The sequence below is a fragment of the Mustela erminea genome, chromosome 10 (assembly GCF_009829155.1).
Source record: "Mustela erminea isolate mMusErm1 chromosome 10, mMusErm1.Pri, whole genome shotgun sequence".
In the NCBI taxonomy this organism is placed as follows: Eukaryota; Metazoa; Chordata; class Mammalia; order Carnivora; family Mustelidae; genus Mustela; species Mustela erminea.
In genome coordinates this window covers 28,988,182-29,003,784 of record NC_045623.1, presented here as the reverse complement: position 1 = coordinate 29,003,784, position 15,603 = coordinate 28,988,182, and the positions used below count along the sequence as shown (strand labels likewise).

At 41.0% G+C, this 15,603-nt stretch overlaps 2 long non-coding RNA genes across 2 annotated transcripts in view; one reads left to right on the top strand and one right to left on the bottom strand.

Moving 5' to 3' along the window:
• LOC116567815 overlaps positions 1-15,603 on the bottom strand; it is a 58,261-nt gene that overhangs the window by 416 nt on the left and 42,242 nt on the right. The window contains exon 4 of the long non-coding RNA XR_004276351.1: positions 10,622-10,794. This is a non-coding gene — a long non-coding RNA (uncharacterized LOC116567815). The remainder of the gene's footprint in view (positions 1-10,621; positions 10,795-15,603) is intronic.
• On the top strand, positions 6,312-13,770 carry LOC116567817. The gene is made up of 3 exons (XR_004276353.1): positions 6,312-6,378; positions 13,453-13,532; positions 13,727-13,770. It is a non-coding gene; the product is annotated as an uncharacterized LOC116567817 (long non-coding RNA).

Below are 15,603 nucleotides of genomic sequence, written 5' to 3'. Positions count from 1 at the left end.
TACACTGAAATTCTGAGAAAAATGCTATTTTTGTTACTATGATGTTTTGGCGTTAGAAGAGGGTTATTTGGGAAAAAATGTGTATTTATATCAGAGTCAAGAGGAATAAAAATGAGACAGGATGTGAAAATATGATAGCACAGGAAAGCACAGCACCACAGACCAAACCAGTCCTTGTTCAAGGTAGCAGGCAAATATCTTATAGTGGGAACGCTAACAAGATGAGCATTCTGGATTTGTTTTTCAGTTCTACCTAACTCTTTGTAACTTTACAATGTAAGATTCAGAAATTGGAGCCAATTACCATAATATGTGGTGGTTTGGTGGGAGCATGTTCTACATCAGACAGTTAAAAGGTTTTATTGCTATTAGGAGCATGTTAATGCCCTTGATAATGTCTCTACTTGCTTTGTAATGTCTCTCGTTGAAGTATAGAATTCTTTTATCTTCTTATTACATTATGCAAAAACTTGAATTGAAAAGATATTTGCAGGAACATTTAAAGTAGTGCATCAATCAGCTTCAAAGAAGAGAAAATGTTCTCGGAATAGCTTATAAAAGGATAACTGTCAGTTTTATTTTGGATGAACAAAGGCGGCAACGTAAAAAGCACTTTATTGTAAAAGCATACTGTGCAATTCAATAAATATGCCATATAAATATAAAAGAGAAGAAAGTTCATAATTATCTGATGACTTAAATGTAATTTAAGTAATACTTTTAAAATGCATCTAACAGTGAAGTACTCTTTTTCGGTTGGGTTCCGAGTTCCAGCCTCTAAGCCCCCATTAGGTGATAACTTAAATCTCTCTCTCTCTCTCTCTCTCTCTCTGATATTGTAAGGACTTGAATGGATTAGTCATGGTCCTGTTTTTAATATATCTCAGAATGATACAGAAAGGAGTATGTGTGTGGAAAGCATTAGCAAAATTTTAACAACCACTAATGGTGCAAGCTTTTCAAAATGATTTGTTCTTGTCTGCATGGTATTCAGTTGTTTCGCATCCTGTCATTGCTCCTATAAGACAATTTTGAATTTGAATCTAACTGTATTGTCACTTGAAATAGCATTTCCAAGTGTTTTGTGTTTGTTAGGTAAATCTATCAGCATTGTAATTGCTGGACTTTCTAAGTCAGGGGTGTTTGTTACTTTGTTACAGGAGGATACTTGCACACTTCCTTATATCTAGAAATATATATATAGATGTATACATGTATACAAATGTATATGTATGTGAGATATATAGGTATATATATAAATGTGTATATACACACAGACACACAATTTTAGGAAGTTGACTTTTAACTGCAAATGCTAAATATATAACCTTATTTTCAAACGTGTTTCCCAGGCAGTAAACTTGAGCCTGAAAAATGCTGCAGAGATGACTCTTTGACAGGGTTTAAAAATCTACAGTTTGAACCGTCTATTAAAGAAAGTATTCAGATCCGGCAAATGGAAAACATATGTAAATTTTCAGAATAGGGAAAAAACATCTCCAGAACTCAGTTTTTCTATAATTTATGTTTCTACACATATCTGTACACATCTAGGCACAGACAGTTCCCTGCACATAGAAGGCACTGGATAAATATTTGTGGATTAAGGGTTAAAATACAAAAAGAAGGGCGCCTGGGTGGCTCAGTGGGTTAAGCCGCTGCCTTCGGCTCAGGTCATGATCTCAGGGTCCTGGGATCGAGTCCCGCATCGGGTTCTCTGCTCCGCGGGGAGCCTGCTTCCTCCTCTCTCTCTCTCTCTGCCTGCCTCTCTGCCTACTTGTGATCTCTCTGTGTCAAATGAACAAATAAAATCTTTAAAAAAAAAAAATAAAATAAAATACAAAAAGAAAAATATCCCAATCAGTAAAACTCTGTTTTCTGTTTTGTCACCTGACAAAGAGATACTTATCTCTTATTAAATAGAGGAATAGACATTTTTCCCAGACTCAGGCCTTTTTAAGATTCAAAAAAACTTCACTTGAAGTCAAGTAACTAGCCTAATTCTTTCCCCCACACTGTTGTCGCTTATAAAATTATATTAATGTTCATAACATTTCTAAGAAATAATCTTCATTTATTTTAAAACTGCAAATATGACACCTTGTAATAAAAAATCAATTCATAACTTTATTTGTAACATCATTTTGCTAGCGACTGATTTCTTTTCACTATTGTACCTGACGCCTAATTCATTAAAATAATGTCCTCATTTCAGTGGGTTTCGTCCAGACTCTGTAGAAAACAGACCTCAGTCTGCTGCTACTCTCTGATATACCCCATTTTCTCATCCCTCCTTTCTCTCGGCCTGTATGGGAACACTCTCATTTTGAAAGTACAAGGAAAATTATCTCATAAAAGAAATTTAATAACAACAGAACTTTTGAGATTTCAGAAACGTAGAATTCTTAAGTTATTGAACTATGGGAAGAGCCGTAATTTATAACCAGCAAGTTAGTATGTTGTACACATCTGTGTACTGTTTCAGAAAATAAAGGTTGTTACTATAGCAACTGCCACATAATATGGAACATACGTTATTTGTGAGTTGCCAGGCTTCGTGTTAAAAAAAAAACAACAACTCCCTCCTCATGGCTGCTCACTGATGTTTCAAGGATTTCCACCTTTTCCTTTACTATTGTAAGGGATTCTCATTTTAATACTGTTATTTTAAATATTTTTCTTATTTTCAATTTCCTATGCTTTCGGAGTTTGTTGGCTAAATTAGTAAGTTTGCATAGAATACTTCTAGATTTGGTGACCACTACTGAGACATTCTCTCCATCTTATTTTGATTTTCAAGGAATTCTAATTCATTTTTTAGATAGAGCAATAAGTGTATAGTAAGTATACATATAACTACTATGAATACACAGGTGATATGTCTATTAATAGTTTATTTCGCCCTTTCAGGGTTTCATAATTATGTATTGTACAACCATAGTGGTTTTTGACCCTTTTTTTTTTAATAAAAGTAAAAATGTCACAAAGTATGTATCTACTTTATGGATATCATATTTCATTCGAAAATGTGTTTGTATGTCAACGTTACATGTCATACTTAATTTCATTTGAAACAATTGTTCAGACAGCACTGGTCATTTTATGATGACAAAACTTAACTCCTTTGTGAAGGATAGATTTCCAGTCTTTCTTGGTAAATGGTGTGTCAAAGGACAAGAAAGTTGACCCAAAATTCAGAAATTTCAATTTTGGGAGAGATCCTTTTAGTTTTATAGCCAGAATAATGAATCCATAAAAGAAACAAGGTAATAATGTAGGAAAGGAGCTCCTTTGATATGTCTGGACAAGGCTTCAGGATGTCCAACTAGTTTGAAGTGGAAGTCTGAAAACAACTTGACACTTAGAACAATGGTTTTTGACTCTTACTGGGTCTGCTTTGTGGCAGAGATTTTTGATATGTAGATCTGTCTGATATGACTGACTTTCTTGTACGTGGTGACTTCTTAGTCCAGATTTAATATATAATTATGATCATCATATATGTATCTTGTCAGCTTGGAGGTTCTTGGGGGCAGTTTCTGAGTTCCCTCTTGCACCAGAGGGGATGCTGGGGACTAGCTCTCCTTAGAGACAACTACTTCTCTATCTTCAGAATATTCTGTGTCATCAAAATATACCATATCAAGCCTAAAAACAAAACACTTCTGGTGAAAATGGCAGAATGAATAATTCTTTTCCTTTTTTGGGGAAAAAAACAAAAACTTGGTAGTTTAATCAACAAACATTTATTAACCATTCACCAAGTGCCAGGCACCATTTGGGGGCTATAACGATGAGTAAGAGCGTCCTTGTCTCTGGGGGACCGACGAGCCTCATCAGGGACGGAGGCGTCCCACTAGGAGAGAAGCAGCCCAGCGAGGTCCACGCTGGGACCTCGTTCTTGTGGGCCTCAGCGGTCAATATCAGTGCCTCGACAGCAGAACAGTAACGCCAACATCTCTTGAACACTGACTTTTTGACAGATACCTCGGGCGCCTTTGTAATTTAATCTACACAATACCGGTGTGAGGATTTTACTGGCGAGAAACTGAGGCTGAGAGTGACATAGTCACTTGCCTGCCATGGCCCAGCTGAGTGGGGAGTCTCAAGCCGGTTATACCTGAGACATTCCGTCTTGACTCCTTGTCCCCATCTGCGCCGCTAGCAACCTTATGCAAGGCACCTTCCTCTCTCACAGGGCTCAGCGGTGTCTGTCTAATCGCTGTCCCTGCTGCCACTTGGCCCCCGCAGTGCTCTCCATAAGGCTCCCAAAATGAAGAACATGAAGCAGATCACGCGTCTCCCTTGCCGGGACCCTTCCATGGCTTTCTATCACATGGGGGATAGAATCCAAGTTTGTAGTGTCTGCTGTTTGCTGCCTGCCAGCACCCAACCCCTTCAGCTCAGTTACTGCTGCTTTCACCCAGCTTGTTCACTGGCCTTTAGACCAGAGGTCGGCTGGCTTTCTGTAAAGGGCCAGATAGAATTCTCACAGGTTTTTCAGGCCATAAAATCCCTGTGGCATCTACCTGCTCAACTCTGCTATTATAGCTTGAAAGTTGCTACAGACAAACGGATGAGGGTGGCTGTGTTCTAATAAAACTTTATTTAATGAACAGGTAGCGGGCCAGATTTGGCCCCCACACCACAGTTAGCTGACTGTTATTTGGACTTACTGTCCTTCCTTTGTTCCTCTAATATGCCAAATCTTTTACCTGAGGGTCCCACCTTCTGTTCCCAGATCTTCCGTGGCTATTAGCCCTCATTGTGAATGAGAGACTTTAACTTGGCTGCCCTATGTAAGTAGCTCTCTCTACCCCATCTGGACACCATATCATCTACATTATTGCTTTCACAGCTCCTAAACAGGCAAGACCTTATTGATTTGTTTTCTTGTTTCTTGTCTGTGGCCCCTTTCTAAGGTAGCTCTATGGGAGGAGAAATCATATTTGCCGTGTTCACTGTGGTATTTCCATTGACTAGAGCAGGGCTTGAGGCAGAGGATAGATGCCAAGTAAATACTTTTAGTGGAAGTGCAAACCTGTCTGAAACCAAAGCTTGTGCTTTTAATGATGTCTCAGTATTCCCTTTCTGTAAACATAAAGTCACACCAATGATAATCTGAGGAATTGAGAACATCAGACCCATAGAGGACCTCTGTGTCCTGGTAAAACCCCACCTCCCAAGTATTTCCGGTGGACCCAAGGAATAGTTCCCATGGGCATGTGGGTAAGTCCAGCGTCTCACCCTGTGGGTTCTGCTGAGTCCTGACCCTTCCTATGTGGTCATCACTGCCTTTGCTGACACAGTTGCCTTGTCCCCTGGGTGGCTTCACTTCAACCAGGCTCCTGCTGTCACTCACATTGCTCTGCACTCACTGGCCATCTTGGATGTCTTGTGACCTCACCTCTGGGTACCACAAAGCCCACACGGTGATGGCCATGGCTCCTGATGGTCCCTGCTGCTGTCTCTGCTGAGACTCCATCTCTCTGAGTGCCACTGTCCCTGTCAAGCCCGGGAGCCTTCTGTTTCCAGTCCCACTAAACGCCACCACTTCAAAGTGCCGTGCTGTCTCTGGTCAATGGTAGAGGTGGGAAGAACACCTAGATTTTGTTTTCTCTCAACTTAGTGGTTCCAAGTTAGTGCTGCATGTGCCCCAAGGCCTTATAGCATTTTCAATTTTTTACTTAACTGTCATCTCTCTTCCTAAGTATAATAGCTGGTGCTTATTATATGATGCTTATTGTGTGACAGGCGCTGCTGGGGGCTTCGTGTTCATTAACTTGTATAATTCTCATGACAGAACCATGAGGCAGGAATGCTATTATTACCATCTCCACTGAAGCTAGAGAGGTTAACTGACTCACTCAAGGCAACTCGTATGTAACAGAATTGAAATTTGAATGCAGGCACTGAGCTTTAGAATTCACACTCTCAATGCCAGTTGATACGACCTACACATGTATCCATGAGGGTGGAGTGGGGACAGGTGCAGGAGGCCAGTCCCACACTGTCCTCTGATCCTCCCTCCCCTGTCCTCCCGGGGTTGTTACCTACTCAATGACCCCTCTCAGTGCCCCGTGTGCATAATTCCTGGGTGCACACCATTGAATGTTAGACCTCTGCAGATAGATCTGGCCATAGGCTTGAGGGAGAACTGCTTTCCCCACACCCTTGGTCAAATAAGATGCTAAAAGTAGATGCTTGAAATATGTCTGTAACACAAAGGAAGAATAATGAACTCTTCAGGGAAGGAAGAAAAATTTGAACTAGACTCGGAAAGATGAATATTGTTTTGCCCTTCAGAGACTTTGGATAAAAGGGCACAACTAGACCAAGCACAGACTACAAGATCTATAAGGGGTCAGCCTATGACAGGTGAGAGGTAAGGTGGGGAAGGGAGAGTGGGGTGGGTCTGGAAGAGTCCTTGATGCGTGCTAGGAACCTAGGACATTATTTGATAGGCAAGGGTGGGGATGGAAAGACAAGAGTGATGACAACAGCTTTGACCTCATAGTGCAGGAGAAAAGAGCTCTCTAATGTTCTATCAAGTGGAAGGTTTCAACTTACAGTTTAAAGTCTACTTAATGTCTGCTTGGTCTGTGGATTAACTTTTGTGGTATCGGTTGGCACAAGGCTGTATCTGCATGGTTCTAATGTGAGCTAAATGCTTGCAATGCCTTTTTTCAGAATCAGTTCCCTTTTGCTCATTCCTTGTGATAAAGTTTCCTTTCATTTTATGCCTGCTCCCACCCCTGCCTCGGCTTGAGTGGAGGTGATTCCCGAGTATTCTATCCTTTTTATTTTTTCTAAAGATTTTATGTATTTATTTGACAGAGAGTTTGAAAGAGAGCATAAGTGGGGGGGAGAGGCAGAGGAGCAGCAGACTCCCCGCTGAACATGGATCCTGATGTGGGACTCTATCCTAGGACCCTGGGGCCAAGACCTGAGCTGGAGGCAGAGACTTAACTGACTGAGCCACCCAGGTGCCCTGAGTAGTATTCTATTCTACTAGAATGACCTCAAGAAGGTCTAGGACTACTGCAACAGAGGACCTCAACCATGGGGATGATGTCAGACTTGATTGCCTTGAATGGCTTCATCCAGGTTAACAAGTCTTCTGGGGACCTAAGTGGAATCTCTCATCCACCTTCCTGCTGTGAAGGTTATGAAAGCACCAATTCTTAGTCTGAGAAGCTGCCTGCCTGGCACGGTCATCTCTAATGACTTTGGAGGCTCTTCAGTTTTCATGGACACCTAATTAGGCAGTTACTTACATTTAATTTTACTTACTCTCGTGACTCCCTTCTAACCAGCACACTAATGAAGTTCTTCTGTGACATCACAATGCTCCAACTGATGAAGTATGTCTTCCCTTTGGGAATCAAACGCCTATTCGAAATTAATGAGTCTCTTAGACCCAAACTACTTGTGAATTTTGTCAGCTCTGTCTGTGAGAACTATTTAGACTTGCCTGACTCTTGTCAGAACAGAGATCTTAGTTCTTTGGCAAATTTACATAAAATTGTAAGGAGAGTAACCCAATCAATGTGATCTATGTTTCTCTTCCGCCCCGCAAGGAGCAGGGGGTATGGGGAGTAAGAAAAGATTTCCAAGGTCACAGAGGACCAGAATAGAGCTTAATGAGCTTTTTGAGGAATCAAAAAAGAAATGATCAGCCTGAAGAAACATTTACCATCCTTATAGTTGTTCTATTTTCCCAGGGTCAATCTAGGAACATGAATTTTTCTATTCCCATGATTTTCCAAGTTTTAAAAACAGGGGGATCCTTTTATTTAAGAAATGGATTCTTTAGTGATTCCCATACATAGAAAATAGGGAACAATGGAGTTGCAGTGGTTGGAGAGGATGGTGGAGTCCTGAGAGCTTGTCCCATAATGCCTTTTCCTTACCTTACAACTCCTCCCCCCTGCCTCCAGCTACTACAGGGCTCTGAAGAATTTGACGTGACTACCCCTGCTCTATCGCATCCATTCATTCTAACAGTTGCTCTAGGAGGTATAGCTTACATGGGTTTTAAGAAATATTCTAAGAATGTTATGTTTTCTCTTCATAGTAAATTACTCTAGAGTTCCCTTGATTACCATTTGAAATGGCATGACTTCTTCAAAATACTACAAAGTACATCAAAATGCTATGGTTCTCAGAAGCATCCCTCCTATAGGTCTTTGTCTTCTTCCAGTCTATTCATTCTTCTTTTTTTTTTTTAAAGATTTTATTTATTTACTTGCCAGAGACAGAGGGAGAGAGAGCGAGTGAGCACAGGCAGACAAAGAGGCAGGCAGAGGCAGAGGGAGAAGCAGGCTCCCTGCTGAGCAAAGAGCCCGATGTGGGACTCGATCCCAGGACCCTGGGATCATGACCTGAGCCGAAGGCAGCTGCCCAACCAACTGAGCCACCCAGGCGTCCCTATTCATTATTCTTATATTACCTTTATTATTCTTCCTACCAAGAAGGGGAAAGAGTGCCCTTGCTCCAGCACTAATTGTTGCTCTATTTTCAATCTTGAGGGTGGGAGAGGTCCTGAATCATACAGAATATATATTCTAGAACCATGTATAAGTGAAAACCAACTTAAGGCTATTCTTAGACTAATCCAGCCTTTTTTTTTTTTTTAGGATTTTATTTATTTATTTGACAGAGAGAGATTACAAGTAGACAGAGAGGCAAGCAGAGAGAGGAAAGTCAGCAGGCTCCCTGCTGAGCAGAGAGCCAGATGCAGGCCTCAATCCCAGGACCCTGGGATCATGACCTGAGCCAAAGGCAGAGGTTTTAACCCACTGAGCCACCCAGGTGCCCCTAGTCCAGCCTTTCTAGAGAACTGGAAATATGAAGCTTTAAAATCATCTCCATTTCAAACTCAGAAGAAAAGACAAAAAACTTTATGTAAAGACAGTAAATAATGATATAATAGATTCCTATGCTACTGTAGTTAGTTCAGTCAGTGAGAGACAGGAGAAGCAGGGTGTGTGGGTAGCACAGTTGGTTGAACCCCTGACTCTTGGCTTTGGCTCAGGTCCTGATATCAGGCTTGAGAAATCGAGCCCTTCGTTGGGTTTCCTGTTCAGTGTGGAGTCTGCTTGGATTCTCTCACCCTCCCCTTCTGCCCCTCCCCACCACCTCTCAAATAAATAAGTAAATCTTTTTTTTTAATTAATTAATTTATTTTCAGAAAAACAGTATTCATTATTTTTGTACCACACCCAGTGCTCCATGCAATCCGTGCCCTCTATAATACCCACCACCTGCTACCCCAACCTCCCACCCCCCCGCCACTTCAAACCCCTCAGATTGTTTTTCAGAGTCCATAGTCTCTCATTCAAATAAATAAGTAAATCTTAAAAAAGAAAAAAAAAAAGTCAGGAGGAGAGAAGAAGGGGTGGGGGGAGGAGGGAGGGAGAGGAAGCACAGCTTATGGAGCGCATGGAGCGCGGAGAGAGGGGACGGCTGGCCTGTTCAGGCACATTCATTCACTTCCACCTCTGGGGGACTCCATCCAGGGTCTCCTTCATGGGTAGCTCTCACCTGATGGTCAGCCTCACCCAGTCCTGCCCTGATGTGACCTTCTGAGCTACTAGAAACAACATGCACCGTGTCTACCAGTTGTCAAGGTTCTTCTTTATCCCTGCCTCTCCTGGCTGCTTGTGAGGTACCTTCTGGAAGAATTCCCCTATGTTCCTGAGAATGCCTGCTCCGAGTCTACTCTCTGCATATCAAGGAAAAATCACTGTGCTGTGGTGCTTTTCCTCTTTTTGAGAAATGTTTTCCATGCATCCAGGAGAGAAGTAAAAAGTAAAGTAGTTTTTTTTCTTTCTTCAGGTTTTAATTTTCTTAAATTTTTTTTTTTTAAGATTTTATTTATTTGTCAGAGAGAGCGAGCGAGAGCGAGCACAGGCCGACAGAGTGGAAGGCAGAGTCAGGGGGAGAAGCAGGCTCCCTGCGGAGCAAGGAGCCCGATGTGGGACTCGATCCCAGGACGCTGGGATCATGACCTGAGCCGAAGGCAGCTGCTTAACCAACTGAGCCACCCAGGTGTCCCAGGTTTTAATTCTCTTTAAAAATTGTGTGAAAAATGCCTTTCTTTTTTAAAATTAAGAACTCATCCCTGATAGAGAAATGATTTCTCTTTGATGACTTTACTATGCCTGCATACCATCTGTGATATTTTTCTCCACATTTTTCTTTAAAGCAAGTTAAAAGGCAATAATTCTAAGTAATAAAATTGGTGAAATCAAGCATTTGATGTGATATTATATTTTAAAAAATAAATAGATAACAATGTAAATATTTGATGGGAGGCAACTAAAATGATCCCCCTAGTGGTAAATGTTCTACAATTTGGGAAATACCATTCATTCTAGTAAATGGTCTGCTTCTGGCTTATTATGACTTTGAATATAAACTTAGGGTCTGGTACAATATTCTGCGATGCACCAAGAAGAAGAGAAATGGTAAAGCTGGTGGACCTGGAAGTTGCCAGGAGCCGATAGGTCCCAGTATAAAATTCATTAAAATACTGGAATGTTTTCAGTATAGGTAAAATGAATGTGTATCCAACATAAATAAAATATCTACACATACATTTTTTTTAAATTCATACCTCAGTTTTGAGTGATAAAGTTATTCTAGGTCTATGGTATAGAAGACGACTGTGCACAAGAATATCACTTCAGTAATTTTCTTGTTACTTTCAGCCGGTAACTCCACACAGCAGCTCATTGTCCTGAAGGTGGTGTGATGGTCCGCTCATTGTCCCATAAATAGACAGGGTTTCTATGATTTAAAAAAAAAAAATCATGCTACTTAATAATACTCTCAATCAACGGAGCACCTTTGTAGTTTCTCAGGAAAAAGATACAATAAGGTTATATTATTCCTTTATGTTTTTCTGTTTGCCACAGAATTTCCTTTTCAGATTCCAGGGCAAATAGAACAAAGGATCGGTTTTTATGATTTTTTTTTCCTAAGAGTATGTTCTGGTGTCTCATTATTTGGAGATTGCTGTGAAAACTAGGATCAAAAACATAGATAGGCATAGTTAATTGTGTAATTCATAATAATAGCAAATTTTTCCTGTTCATAGGTCTTTTTGGATGCATTTTTTTTCTTCTGAGAAAGACTGAATGGAATAATTTTCTCCTTTTTCTCTCTTTTTCAAAACTATTGATGCGACACAATGCATGTTACATAATAATCACAGTTACCATGACTTTGGGGAAGCAGGGTTTCAAGTACACATGCTGTACAAAGGATTTTATGAAAATTTGGATTCTCATGTTTGAAGAGAATAAAAGGATTCCTTTGCTTCTTAGAAAGAAACCCTGAAAACAAACGAACAAACCGACTCAGGGCACGGACACCTAGCCGAGCCCACATCTGGGAAGAATGACGTGCCTTCAGCATGAAGTAGCTACAAGAAAAAGACATGTAATTAAGGAGGGGAAAAAAAATCAGAAACTGGAGCCATTAAAGAGACTGTGATATGAGGAACACATTGTACAGGAGATGTGACCACAGATCTCAGATCTGAGAGCTGAAAGGAAATGAAACTAGTTAAAATTCCACTGCTCATTCACTCCACAAGAGAAAGAACCTTCCTGTTCAATGCCACTTGCCACTTCAGTTTTAGAAACAATTAAAAGATGCAAATATTTGTGAATTGCGGCGTATGCCGTAATCCCATTTTGAAAACCAGCAGTGCCTTGTACCTGAGGTCCTCACTGCTGGTTATGTTGGGATTCAGGGGTTAAAGCAAACCCTTCAGAATGAGTTCACTCCTGCTACTCAGACAAAGGGACGCAACTCTGAGTCTGCGTTCTGTTTGCCTGCAAGCTGTTGCCTATGCCAAATGAGCATTTTAAAAACCATTCAAATTAAGTTGAAAATTTGTAATTATATTTTCCCTTTTAATTGTAACTTATGCAAATGTTATATTCCAGCTGTACAAATAATTTTCGCTTCAGACTACAACATCCACATTAAATCTAGCATGTAACACCCTGATAGAAGATTCTTCCCAAGCTGTAGTTGCAGATTTAGAAGACTGGAGTCGGCGCTGTTAGTTATGGCTTTCGTTGCTGTTACTCCGCAGTTAAGTATAGATTGCAAAGTGGCAATAGAGAAGAGAGACACCTTTGCTATAATTTGCTGGAGACAATTTATGAAGAGAGCACCGAGAAAGAGAATAGGAAGGCAAACAAACAGAAAGGCACGAGGTCTAAGAAACCTGGCTGTTTGAGAAAGTGGATATTGTATCCTTGCTGTAATTGATGAAGCTGGCTTGCAGTGCATTAGTTACAGGAAGAGGTTGCCTGTGATTCATTTGTTAATTGTCACGCATTTTAAACCACTTAGTGCAAACAGAAATTGAGTATTTTCCATTTTCAATGGAAATTTCACTTGGGGAAATCATGTATGAAACCATTAAAATTTTTAACCAAGGGTGAAAGAAGCATGGATTGTTTTACACACACACACACACACACACACACACACACACACACACGGGATCTCGCAAACGTGAGAAATGAAAAAGAAAAATCCCCTCCCTCCCAGATGCAGCACACTGTTCTGATTACCAAAGTGTTTTCTATACATTAATTTGGGAAGGTTTTCATACGCTTGGTAGGCAAACACGCGGAACCCTGATGCGGAACCAGTTGATCTGCTTTTTGTGTTTAACTGTTCTGGAAGTGGTGGAAGAGATGGAAGAAGAAAGTTTACTTCACATCCTCAAGTAATTCACAAACTTGTTGAGAAACAAGGCAAACTTACGGAATGAGATGGACTATAATAATACTGTGTGTTTATAGAACTAGCAGAGAGATCAACACTTCATCTCTCAGGGGGGCAAACAGCTCTAGTGTGGCTTAGTGATTTGTTCAAGGTCACACCTAATAGTGGTGAAAACATTTTTCAAACTTAGGAGGTCTAACTTCTTGTTCTTTGTTTTTTTCCATCATGAAGGCATCTGTTAATTGAAAGCTGTGCAACTAAAGAATCTATTTGCTAAGCATGGGTCCTTCCTATATTTGCCCATGAAATGAACTTCGACTCAGTTGGAAATTGTATAGGTTTTAAAATACTTTCATAGGTCCTAGGTAGAGATTGGAAGGTTTTGTTGATCTCTAATTAGCTCTGATTGTTAAGATTGATTTTTAAACTGGGAAAATCCAAGATAAAGATCCCATAGCCCTGAAAAGTATGCTGTAAATCCATACGCTTTAGGTCAAAGAGCAAGTGATTAGAAGTCCGGATTGATTCTTGTGTAAAGGGGCACTGCGAGGAAATGCTAAAAACGAATGTGCATGGACAAAAACCCTGGTGGTGTGTGTCACTAGCTGGGAATGCTCATTAGACCTCATTTACTACTGCTCTTGGCACAGTCTGTTACATAGGCAGCTATGACAATGACTATACTTTATAATGCAGAGCCTGGGCACTGATGTCTACGAAAAGGACTGATGATGGTAGGATTGGTGTGTTGGTCTACGTGCAGTGATTTCCTGCGGGTAAGTATGGGTGTGCTTAGTTCTTTATACACCAGTTGATTCATTCAGCAGTTAATGTATGTACTGACTCATTCATCATGCATCTTGGGGGCGGGGGGCCTTTACCATGGTTCAGGCAAAATTACATTTACCACTGGGAATACGGATTGGCAAAGTAAAAATGAAATAACTTATTTAATGGATATCCACTACAGGGCAGTTGCTGTCTGACGGAACCAGAAATTCTTAACGACTCCCATCCAGAAAGCCAGCTGTGCTGCCTATATCCAAGGCCAGGTTGGTTTCCCCAGATCTCTCAGCAGCTCTCATCTAGCCAAACTGAGTGTCAGCCTTAGATGGTGACTCTTCCTCCTGTGTATCTTCCCAGAAGGTCATTCTGTAAGCCTATTCCACTGGAGGGTTCCAGCATCTTCTGTACTAGGATAGTGTGTAAAAGCATAGACTTTAGGGTGAGTTGTATGTGGCTGGTTCCACCACTCACAAGATGGAAGGTCCTTACCACATATTTAGTTGTCTCATCAGGAAAATAAGTGTAATCTGGAGAGTTTGCAACAGGATAAAATTTAAATAAATTAATGCTTGACACTTAATAAGGCCTGACAACGGTGGCTAACCAGTGATATTTTGCTAAAATGTGTTCTTCTCTCAATACTCCTTTCCATTTGCAAGTGCCATGTATTAGCTTCATGGGCTCATGACATTTTGCAGTGTGAGTAGTAACTTGGACATCTGGAGTCGGCAAGAATCATCTGGCTCCCTTTGACTACTTTGATACTCTAGTGGTGGACATGAGTAGGGCTACTGAGCTCATCTATGTATCAATTTTTCTAGTGGTGGACATGAGTAGGGCTACTGAGCTCATCTATGGCTACTTTCTGGAGGGCATCTGGAAATGCGGTTTTGCAGAAAGCTCACCTATGCTGGCTCCCATCCACAGGATCAGGGGGATTTCTGGGATGTAAATTGCTTCAGAGTTCCTTGACCCATTCTTCCCCTCCTCTTCTCCACCTTCTCTTTCTGCTTTTATCTCTCTTTCTCTTCCTCCTCTTTCCATCTAGTTTCCGGGACATTTACAAATACACTTTAACTCCGCAGTTCCTGACTCAGGCATTATCTTTATTAACATTTGCAGTTTGTGAAGATAAGAGGTTTCCATGACCTCTGCAGAGCCCCAGGGGAGGCCGTGGCCCTGTATTTGTAGAGTCTTCTACTTTGATGAAATGCAGATAAATTGAAAAATCTGCCAAGAATCATTGTCCTCAGGATATTGGGAAACAAGCACTTCCATAGTTAATCGTGTGTGCGTTTTTAATTGTGGCCTAATAAATTAGCTTTTCTTTTTTATGCCTTTAAGTTCACTCTCAGAAAAAAAATCTCCAAATATTAACATTTTTGCTTCCTGTGTGGTCAGCTAATTATCCTCAGAGTAGGTGCTGGACTGGGGAGAGCAAATAACAAAATCAGGTGGAGGAGGCAGGGATTTTTTTGTAAGTAGGAAGTAGGAGAAATTCTTTTCCTTCAAACCTTGAAACCTTATGAGGCAGTGGGGTAAGGAAAAATCACATACAACACGCTAGCAGCCCAGGGGACTAAGATTCACAACATGTTTTGTCCATCTTGCTAACTTTTTTTTTTCCCCCTAGGCAAAAGGTCTCTATCCAGAGCTTCTGGATCTTTAGGGCACATAAGAATCACTGGGGTGGCTATTAAAATGCTGAATCCCAGAGAGTCTGAGTCACTGGATGACTCAGTTTGTTGGCTCTCATCCAGAAAGTCAGCTGTGCTGCCCATGTCCAAATCCAAGTTAGTTTGGGATTGGATGAGTTGGGACCTGGCAGCCTGTGTCTCAGAGCGTGATGAGGCACGGGGTCTGCTTTCCTCTCCCCTTTAGTTTCCACTCTTGGCTCTGCCCATCTTGGCAGGTTTGGCTAAGAAAGCCTGCGCGAGAGGAGGTGCCTGGCGAAACAGATGCAGCCGTGTCAGAAGTATTTATTCAGAACTCACAGCGCTGCCTAATACACAGTGCCATCGGGTTGTTGCTCAGGGAGACACCTATGATTCCATTAATTAT